This window comes from Physeter macrocephalus, chromosome 6 (assembly GCF_002837175.3).
Source record: "Physeter macrocephalus isolate SW-GA chromosome 6, ASM283717v5, whole genome shotgun sequence".
Lineage (NCBI taxonomy): Eukaryota > Metazoa > Chordata > Mammalia > Artiodactyla > Physeteridae > Physeter > Physeter macrocephalus.
Genome location: NC_041219.1, coordinates 33,022,127 through 33,033,470, shown reverse-complemented (window position 1 = coordinate 33,033,470; position 11,344 = coordinate 33,022,127). Strand labels below are relative to the sequence as shown.

Genomic DNA, 11,344 nt, shown 5'->3' with positions numbered 1-11,344 from the left:
CTGTTGTGGCCTCTCCTGTTGCGGAGCACAGGCTCCGGACGCGCAGGCTCAGCGGCCATGGCTCATGGGCCTAGCTGCTCCGCAGCATGTGGGATCTTCCCGGACCGGGGCACGAACACGTGTCCCCTGCATCGGCAGGCGGACTCTCAACCACTGCGCCACCAGGGAAGCCCTCAATTTATTTTTAATTAATTAATTAATTTTAAAAAATGGAAGTATAGTTGATTTACAGTTGGCTTAAAGTCACCAGGTGCATTAGTTCCTAACAAGGAGTCAGCCTGTCCTTTGAAGCTTTGAAGCCAGATGTTGACTTCTCCTCTCTATCTATGAAAGTCCTAGATGGCATAGTTTTCTAAAGTAAGACTGTTTTGTCTACACTGAAAATCTGTTGTTTAGCGCAGCTACTTTCATTAGCTATTTTAGTTAGATCTTCTGGATAGCTTGCTATAGCTTCTACATTAGCACTTGCTGCTTCATCTTGCACTTGTGTGTGTGTGTGTGTTGGTTTTCTAAATTTATCTATCTATCTATCTATCTGTCTATCTATCTATCTATCTATCTATCTGTCTATCTTGTCTTACTGGAATCTTAGTTGCCCGACCAGGGAACAAACCCAGGCCCCCTGTAGTGGGAGTGCAGAGTCCTAACCGCTGGACTGCCAGGGAATTCCCTCATCTTGCACTTTTATGTGACGGAGATAGAGTCTTTCCTTAAACCTCATGAACCAACCTCTGCTGGCTTCAAACTTTTCTTCTGCAGCTTTTTCACCTCCTTCTCAGCCTTCATAGAATTGAAGAGAGTTAGGGCCTTGCTTTGCATTAGGCTTTTGCTTAAGGAAATGTTGTGGTTCATTTGATCTTCTATCCAGACCGCTAAAACTTTCTTCTTATCAGCGATAAGGCTGTTTCACTTTTTTTTTATCATTCATGTGTTCATTGGAGTTGCACTTTTAATTTCCTTCAAAAACTTTTCCCCCTTGGGCTTCCCTGGTGGCGCAGTGGTTGAGAGTCCGCCTGTCGATGCAGGGGACGCGGGTTTGTGCCCCGGTCCTGGAGGATCCCACATGCCGCAGAGCGGCTGGGCCCATGAGCCATGGCCACTGAGCCTGTGCTCCGCAACGGGAGAGGCTGCGGCGGTGAGAGGCCCGTACCGCAAAAAGAAAAACCCAAAAAACCCACTTTTCCCTTGCATTCACAATGTGGCTAACTGTTTAGTGCAACAGGCCTAGATTTTAACCTATCTCGGCTTTTGACATGTCTTCTTCACTAAGCTTAATCATTTCTAGCTTTTGATTTAAAATGAGAGATGTGTGATTCTTTCTTTCACTTGAACACTTAGAGGCCACTGTAGGGTTATTAATTGTCCTCATTTCAATACTGTGTCTTGGGGAAGAGGGAGGCCCCAGGAGAGGGAGAGAGGTGGAGAATGGCGGTCTGTGGAGCCGTCAGAACACGTACAACATTCATCAAGCTCACTGTCTTATGTGGACATATGTCTTGATGCCCCAAAACAATTCATAGATCACCATAACAAATATAGTAATAAATAAGAATTTGAAATATTGTGAGAATTACTAAAATGAATTGCAGAGACATGAATTGAGCAAATGCTGTTGGAAAACAGTGAAGATAGACTTGTTCAACACAGAGTTGCAACAAATCTTCAATTAAAAAGAAAAGCAGGGCTTCCCTGGTGGCACAGTGGTTGAGAGTCCGCCTGCCGATGCATTGGCAGGCGGATTCTTAACCACTGCGCCACCAGGGAAGCCCCGATAACATTTTATTAAATACAAATACATTTATATAAATTTCTTGAAAATTCAGCTATTCAGAAGTTCTCCCTCTTTTCCTATCATGTTAAATAAAAAGTGCCTCTCAGGATCTTAGTCTGGTCTTCCCAAATATACTTTTCTTTGTCATTGAATCTATTTTTATGTTTCACAGGAAAGTTTGTTTTTATTTATTATTGTGTACAGTATGGGAATACTGAAAATCTTATGGATGAAAAGAGACAAAGTTATTTTTAAGTATATTTTTAAACGTTAAGATTATTTACTTTATAAAGTTGTATAAATCATCTTTCTGTGATCACATGACTATGATTAGCAAAGAGAAGTTACATAGTATTTCATATTTGGTGGGACTTGTTTAATAGAAAATCCTTTTCTACCTGACACAGGATTTTTATTAGACCTTTAGGTTTTAGTTCAGATGTGACAATTTTCACTTGCCTTAAAACGCATACGGTTTTGCCAGTAAGTCAAATGTGAATGTAATTCTAATTCAGAACTAAAAGCCATCAGTAACTGGTCACATTCATACCAAGATTTAATTAGTACTTTCCAATGTGAAGTTGGTTTTGGTTTTTTGGCTTTTTTTCTTTTAGAACTAATGGGCATTGCTTTGCCATCATAGAAGAAGATGACCAAGGAGAAACCACATTGGCTTCAGGGTGTATGAAATATGAAGGATCTGATTTTCAGTGCAAGGTAAGACCTAATTTGAGGCCTATGAAATAAAGGGAGGGGCCACAGGAAAAGCGTTGATTCCCCAAGGAGAAGTGTGCCTGGTCTGCACATGGCTGTGTGCAGTAGTTAACCTACATAAGAAAGATGTGAGTTTCATGTTGCTTGTTCTCAGTGAAGCCACATTGAGTCAGTCTTCCAGGAGATTACAAGCATTTGTGACTTATTCTAGAATGTCAACTGGGATCTGTGTCACATTCACTAGAGGAAGAAGAATTAATTTATTTAACATTTACTATTTGCATTTAATATGCTAAGTGCTTGGTATATTTTACCTCATTTTCTCCCAGTTACCCTATGAGGCAGATATTTTTTATCCTCCGTCTTATAGCAGAGGAAACTAAAGCCCAGAGAGAAGTAAGTTCATTGCTTAGGGTCACAAAGTTAATAAATGGCAAAGCTGTGATTTAAGCTATTTGATTCCCAAATCCTTGTTTCCATAATACTGTGCTGCCCCCAATCTGTTGTTGGCAAAGTCTTTCTTTCCCTTTTAAAAGTAATGTAACATTTAGCTATCTGGTTTACAGCACTCCTCGTTTCTAAAATCTTTAAATCATACCGCTTTCAGCCTTCTCCGAAGTGCTCTCAACTTCCTGTGATGTAATTCACCTAGCTGAGAAGATGGGAATTCAGACAGAACACAGAAACATTGTAGGGTCTCTGCATACTTCTGGGATACCAATCCCACTTACTAGCGTTTGGTCTGCCTTCTTCATTCCTGTAATCATCCTTGATAGAGAAGACTGAAACAAAACGAGAGTTAAGGAAGTGTTCGTTTTCTTTGTCCTCCATTACCTGGTATTTTGTCGGCAATACTACATCCATTGCTTGGTGGTCTTTCTTCTAGCACTGCCAAAAACCCCTTCCTGATTTTTCTTTACATTTTCTGTCCTGCAAGGCTGAGCTCATTTTGAACTTTAGCCATACTGGGACTATTCTTGGATGCTTCACGCTTCTTTTATTCATCTTTAGTTGTATACTCTTCATTCCATCCTTCATGTAAGTTTTCTCTAGATCTGGGATATTTTTTTCAGAGTCACCTGTGTAACTTCTGACATGTCTCTCTTTTCTCTTTCTTTTTATGATCATTTAAAGGTAAAAAAAATTGTTAGAAAGTTAAAAATTCAGTTAAAATGTAAAACTTGTGCTTTTGGAGGTTTCCAAGTACTCTTGACCCATCTTACCTTCTCTTATATAATCTCAAGTCCCTTATAGAATCCCATATAGATTCCCCTATGGAATCTCATTTTCACATTTTTAAAGGAATACCTGATTATACCGGGGTTTCTCCTTTCTACCCATCTGATATTTAAGAATAAGAAGGTTGATTTCTGCTTATATTCTTGCTACTTCTATGACGACAGACAATTCCTTTCTGTTACTGTTTTGGTCTGGAATGGCACTTCTTCCAGGTAGTGCTGAAATGTCAGCATTCAAGTTAAGAACTTCTCAAATACTGTACTTTTAATCAAATAAAACTTCACATATAATTTTTGGTATCTGTTCCCATGACTACAGTCTTTCCCTGTGCTCATTTTCTGATCTATTAGGGACACATATCTGGTTGGTGGTCTCCCAAAAACTCTCAGAAATATTGTTTCTATATTTTGCCCTTATCCTCACCACATACACTTCAACTTGCTTCCATACCAGGTTCATTAGTTTCAACATAGTTGTTATAGGCAGAATCAACTGTATCTTCTGCCTACTTGACTACCTTTTCTAACCTGTCATTTCTTTGGCCTAGGACACGCTCCACTTTTTAGTCAGATCTTAAGTCTCATCCAACTAAGTCTCAATACTACTATGAGATCATATTTACCCTGCTAGTCTATCACTGTAATAAAATGTATTACCCATGTTTTTTAGGAAAAGATCTCATGATTTTAAATACTTTTTTACTAAAAACAAATGAATAGTCATATCTTAAGATATGCCAAATTTTGGGTGAAAAATATATATAAACTTTTGTTTATCTGTAATTAAGTTATAGTCTAGTGTTCTAACACACCATGCACATACATACATTCTTCTTAAGAAAAAACATTTTAGAGTCTTTACAACACTATTTCACGATAGATTTAAATTTTTCAATAATCACTTTCACACAAACTTAGCAGGTCCTTTTCACTCACTGAATTAGAAACTGTATTTTATGAATATTTTAAAAATTAATTATCAGTTTCGTGTATCAGATTATTTCTAATTTTCTTCCTTTAGGATTCACCAAAAGCCCAGCTACGCCGGACAATAGAATGTTGTCGGACCAACTTATGTAACCAGTATTTACAACCTACACTGCCCCCTGTTGTTATAGGTAGGTTAGCAGAGAAAAGTGCAATCATGATTCTCAGTGAAATATTTTCTCTGGTTTTAACAATAAGCAAGCTTTCTAGAGTTCAACACTACAAGTTATTTTTTCCTTTTAAGATGTGATCGAAAGGTAATATGTCTTTTTCATTGTTTACTTCCATTATCAGGTCCATTTTTCGATGGCAGCATTCGATGGCTGGCTTTGCTCATTTCTATGGCTGTCTGCATAATTGCTATGATCATCTTCTCCAGCTGCTTTTGTTACAAGTAAGATAATTATTTTGATGCAAAATATTTTGTTGAATATTAGATATAAACAGTTGTTCTTAAAGCCAGTAGGCAGAAACCATTGACAATGTATTTCAGGAACCATTAACTTGTATTTTCTGGTTATCTCCTTTAATTAACTATATTATAGTTTCTTAAGGGAACAGAGGACCTTACTACTAATCAATTAATTGGACACTACATTATACTTCTTGTTATGTTCATGAGTACTTAAGATATTCTTATTTATAGAATATTGAACTTTCTTATATCTAAATTTAAAAACCTGACCCCATATATGCACTACCAAATGTAAATTAGATAGCTAGTGGGAAGCTGCCGCATAGCACAGGGAGATCACCTCTGTGCTTTGTGACCATGAGAGGGGTGGGATAGGGAGGGTGGGAGGGAGGGTGATGCAAGAGGGAAGAGATATGGGAACATATGTATATGTATAACTGATTCACTTTGTTGTAAAGGAGAAACTAACACACTATTGTAAAACAGTTATACTCCAATAAAGATGTTAAAAAAAAAAAAAAGAAAAGAAAAACTAGTCCGTTCTCTACGTCTGCGTCTTTATGCCTGCCCTGCCACTAGGACACAGTGGGGGAAGGGGAAGCTGGGACAAAGCAAGAGAGTAGCATTGACATATATACACTACCAAATGTTAAATAAATAGCTAGTGGGAAGCTACTGCATAGCACAGGGAGATCAGCTAGATGCTTTGTGACCACCTAGAAGGGTGGGATAGAGAGGGTGGGAGAGAGGCTCAAGAGGGAGGGGATATGGGGATATATGTATACATATTGCTGATTCACTTTGTGCTACAGCAGAAACTCACACAACATTGTAAAGCAATTATACTCCAATAAAGATGTACAAAAAAAATATCAGTATCTATAAAACACAGTAAATTGAAGTGCAATAAAATGAGGTATACCTGTATAAAAATTTAGTTTAAGATAAAGTTGACCCTTGAAAGAAGCAGGAAGAGGAAGAATGATTCAATAAAAAATCCTGAAAAAGTGCTTTAATTATTGAGAGGGAAAAAAAGTTCAGTTCCTTACCTCATACGATTTAGCTCCCCTGCCCTCATCTGGGCCTGTTGCCTTTAATCCAGAGACTGTGTTTTATTCATTTCAGGGGATAAATCTCCCATTCTGCTGTTTCAAGAAGAAGCAATCTGAGAACCTGAATGATTTAGATTTTCAACGAATGTTGTTGGATATTTGAATATTTCATTCCTTTTTATTGCTGAGTAGCATTCCATTGTATGAACATATCACAATTTTTTAAATCGATTTACCTGTTAATAGACATTTGGGTTATTTTAGTTTGGGGCTAGTATGAATAAAGCTGCTATGTATATTTATGTATAAGTCTTTGTATAGAAACATGCTGTCATTTCTGTTGACTAAATATCTAGAGTGGAATGACTGGATTGTATGGTAGTTCAGTGTTTGAGAGTTGTAGTTGATTTACATCCCTGTCAACATTGGTATGTGAGTTATTCTTAATCAGCACCATTGTAATAGATATGAGTAGTATCTCATGATTTTAATTTGCATTTCTCTCAAGACAAATGATGTTGAGCACCTTTTCATGTTCTTACTTGCCATGTGTATATCTTCTTTGTTGAAGTATCTGTTCAAATCCTTTGCCCATTTTTTTTTAAGGTCATTGATTTTTTTTATCTATTATGGATCAAAGAATAGAAAAGAAAATGTGATTTGCAAAATTTTTTCTCCCACTCCCCATTTCCTTTTCATTCTCTTAACAGTGTCTTTGAAGAGCAGAAGCTCATAATTTTGTTAAAGTCCAATTCGTCAAATTTTCTTGTGTGGGTTGTGCTTTGGTATTATAATCTAGAAAATTTTTTTGCTTAATCCAAGGTCACAGAAATTTCCCTGTACATTTTCTTGTAGAAGTTTTATGGTTTTAGGTTTTGCTTTTAGATCTATTATTTATTTTTAAGTGAATTTTTGTATATGATGTGGTGAGGATATACGGTTTTGTTTTGGATATGGTATGGCCTAAGGATATCCATTTGTTCAACACAACTTTTTGATAAGACTGTTCGTTCTTTAATGAATTGCTGTTGCACCTGTGTCAAAATCACTTGCATATATGTGTAGGTGGACTTTCTATTCCTCTATTCTCTTCAAATGATCTATCTTTAATACCATACAATGTCTTGTTTACTATAGTTTTATCATAGTCTTGAAATCAGGTAGTGTAAGTATCCAACTTTGTTCTTCTTTTTCAGAGTTGCTTTGGCTATCCTAGGTCCTTTGTATTTCCAAATGAATTTTAGAATTAGTGAATTTCTACAAAAAAAGCTGGCTGGGATTCTGATTGCATTGTATTTAATCTAAAGATAAATCTGTGGAAAATTAACATCATAAAAATATTTGGTCTTCTGATTCATGAACTTGATATTATCTCACCATTTGTTTAGGTCCTCTTTAACTTCTCACAGCAATATTTTGTAGTTTTTAGTGTACAACTTTGCACATATTTTGTCAAATTTATTCTTAAGTATTTAATATTTTTCTTGATATTGTAAATGATATTTAAAAAATTTTTGATTTCTGATTGTTCTTTGCTAGCATATAGAAATATAGTTGACTTTTACCTATTGAGTTGTTTCTTGCAAACTTGCTAAACACACTTTTTTGTTGTGGTTTTTTTTTTTTTTTTTTGGAGTAAGGTTTTCCTTTTTTTAAAACATTTTATTTTGAAATAATTTTAGATTTATGGAAGTATTATGAAGAAAGGTCAGAGAGTTCCCTATATTTTTTACACAGCTTCCCCTAATTAAACACAATTTTAATTTTAGTAGCTTTTTTTGTAGATTTCATAGGATTTTTTTACGTACATGACTATGTTGTCTTCAAGTAAAGATAGATTTTCTTCTTTCCTTACAATCTGGATGTCTTTTATTTCTTTTTCTTGTCACTGCATTTCTAGCCACTACATTGGCTAAAATCTCTGGTACAAAAACATTTTTTTGACTGCGTACATTATAGTTGTTGGTGGTACATGACAAGGTAGGGCTCTCTGAGCCCCTCCCATTCTTTTTTTTTTGTTTTTTTGTTTTGTTTTGCGGTACGCCGGCCTCTCACTGCTGTGGCCTCTCCCGTTGTGGAGCACAGGCTCCAGACGCGCAGGCTCAGTGGCCATGGCTCACGGACCTAGCTGCTCCGCAGCCTGTGGGATCCTCCCGGACTGGGACATGAACCCACGTCCCCTGCATCGGCAGGTGGACTCTCAACCACTGCGCCGCCAGGGAAGAACCCCTCCCATTCTTTAAGTGGTCTGGGATTGAAACTATTGAGAATGGGAGATTCTCAGTGTGTTGGGGGATTGAGTTGGGGCAAGGACTCCCCAGCAGCTGAGTATATCTTTATTCCTCTCATGTTCTCTCTGTGGCTGGTGGCCCAGAGGGCTTTTACTCCTTGGAGGCCATGTGGATCATCAGTCCACTGCCCTATTACTGTAGCCAAATTCATGGTCCTACCAGGAAATGAGCTTGACAAAGTGGTTATTGAGGGCAATGCAAACCACGGTATCAAGGGTGGAAGAGTGGGTATCACTGGTAAAATTGCAGGAGACAGCAAGATTTTCAGTGTAGCCCAGGATGCTCTTTAGTGGGCCCTCTGATGCCTGCTTTACCACCTTTTTGGTGTCATTATATTTGCAACTTTCTCCAGATGGCAAGTCAGATCTATGACCATCATACTGTTGGTGGAGACACAGAAGGCCATGCCAGTATGCTTCCTGTTCACCTCAGGGATGACCTTGCCAAGAGTCTTGGCAGTGCTAGTAGATGCCAGAATGATGTTTTGGGAAACCCTGTGGCTGTCACTGTATAGTTTCCCAGAGGGACCATCAATTTTCAGTCTTCTGGGTGGCAGTGATGGCATTGACTGTGGTCATGAGTCCCTCTACGATGCCAAAGTTGTCATAGTTACCTTGGCCAGGGGCACCAAGCAGTTGATGGTGCAGGAGGCATTGCTGACAATCTTGAGGGAGTTGACATACTTCTCATGGTTTATGCCCATCACAAACATGGGGGTTTCAGCAAAAGGGGCAGAGATGATGACCCTTTGGGCTCTACCCTTCAAGCAAACCTTAGCTTACTCCAAGGTAGTGAAGACATGAGTGGACTCCACCATGTATCCAGCAGCAGCATCACCCCGTTTGACATTGGCAGGATCTCATTACTGGAAGATGGAGATGGACTTTTCATTGATGACAAGCTTCCCAGTTTCAACCTTGACTGTGCCATCAAACTTGCCATGGGTAGAATCACAGTGAAACATGTAGACCATGAAGTTGAGGTCTATGAAGGGTCATTGACGGCAACGTTTTTCACTTTGCCAGAGTTAAAAGCAGCCCTGGTGACCAGATATCTGATACAGACAAATCCATTTACTCCAATCTTCACTATCATGTCTTAGGGATGCAGCTGGCACTGCACAGGAAAATCAGCTGTCTGTTGAATGAAGAGAAGCAGAGAGCCTCCAGAAACATGTTGAATAGAAGTGGGAAACAGACATAACTTGCCCTGTTCTTGATCTTAAGGGGAAGGCATTCAGTCTTTCATCATAAGATTATGTTAGCTATAAGTTTTTTGTAGATATCTTTTATAGGTTGATGATGTTTCCTTCTATTCCCAGTTTACTAACAGTTTTTTTTTTTTTTTTTTTTTTTTTTTTTTTTGCGGTACGCGGGCCTCTCACTGTTGTGGCCTCTCCCGTTGCGGAGCACAGGCTCCGGATGCGCAGGCTCAGCGGCCATGGCTCACGGGCCCAGCCGCTACGCGGCATGTGGGATCTTCCCGGACCGGGGCACGAACCCGTGTCCCCTGCATCGGCAGGCGGATTCTCAACCACTGCGCCACCAGGGAAGCCCTACTAACAGTTTTTATTAGGAATTGATGTTGGAGTTTGGCAAGTACTATTTCCATATCTGTTGAGATAATAATAATTTTTCTGTTTTAGTTTGTTAATATAGTAATTTATGAATGTTAAAACAAATTTGCAATCCCGAAATAAACTCCATTTCATCATGGTGTAGTGTTCTTTTCATATATTGTTGGATTCAACTTGCTAGAATTTTGCTGAGAAGTTTTGCTTCTGTATTCATGAGTGATATATTGATCTGTAGTTCCTTCGTCATAGGTCTTTGGTGTCATAGAATATTACGCAGTATTTGTGCCTCTTCAATATTTTGGAATGATTTTTGTACAATTGATATTATTTCTTCCTTAAATATCTGGTGTACCTCCCCATTGAAGCCACCTGGATCTGGACAATTTTTTGTTTTGTGGGGAATGTTTTGTAACCACAAGTTCAAGTTCAGTTTCCTTAATAGAGGTAGGGCTATTCAGGTTATCCTATTTTTAAAAATGAGTTTTGGTGGTTTGTGTTTTTCAAGAAACTTGCCCATTTCATCTAAGTTTTTTAATTTATTGGTATAAAGTTATTAAAAATATTCTCATACTGTTCATATTTTTAGAATATGCAGTGATAATACCAAACTGCTCCTGATTTGGTAATTTGTATCTTCTATTTTTATCCTTATCAGTTTGCCTATAGATTTTTAAATTTTATAGAGTATTTTAAAGAATCACTTTTTGATTTCATTGATTGTCTCTATTGTTATCCTGTTTTCTTTTTCACTGGTTTCCTTTCTTCTGCTTACTTTGGGGTTAATATGCGCTTATTTTCCTGTTTCTTAAAGTGGAAGCTGAGGTCATCAATGTGGGACCTTTCTCTGGTCTATCAGTGTCATTTTAATACTATAAATTTTTCTTTAGGTACTACTTTAGTTGCATCCCCAAATTTTTGATATTTTGTGTTTTCCTTTCTTTCAGTTGTAAATACATTCCAAAATCTTTTAGATATTTTCTTTGACTTATGTGTTACTCAGTTTCTAATATTTGTGGATATTAAAGATACCTATTGGTGAACAATTTTTTTAAACATCTTTATTGGAGTATAATTGCTTTACAATGGTGTGTTAGTTTCTGCTTTACAACAAAGTAAATCAGTTATACATATACATATGTTTCCATATCTCTTCCCTCTTGCGTCTCCCTCCCTCCCACTCTCCCTATCCCACCCCTCTAGGTGGTCACAAACCACCTAGCTGATCTCCCTGTGCCATGTGGCTGCTTCCCACTAGCTATCCAACCTACGTTTGGTAGTGTATATATGTCCATGCCACTCT

The 11,344-nt window shown here is 37.9% G+C and overlaps 1 protein-coding gene and 1 pseudogene across 6 annotated transcripts in view; one reads left to right on the top strand and one right to left on the bottom strand.

Annotated features, from left to right (window-relative positions):
- Positions 1–11,344, top strand: part of ANKS1B (ankyrin repeat and sterile alpha motif domain containing 1B) — a 1,202,038-nt gene that overhangs the window by 171,892 nt on the left and 1,018,802 nt on the right. The gene's annotated exons all lie outside the window — the stretch shown is intronic.
- Positions 8,559–9,623, bottom strand: LOC102987257 (glyceraldehyde-3-phosphate dehydrogenase-like; annotated as a pseudogene).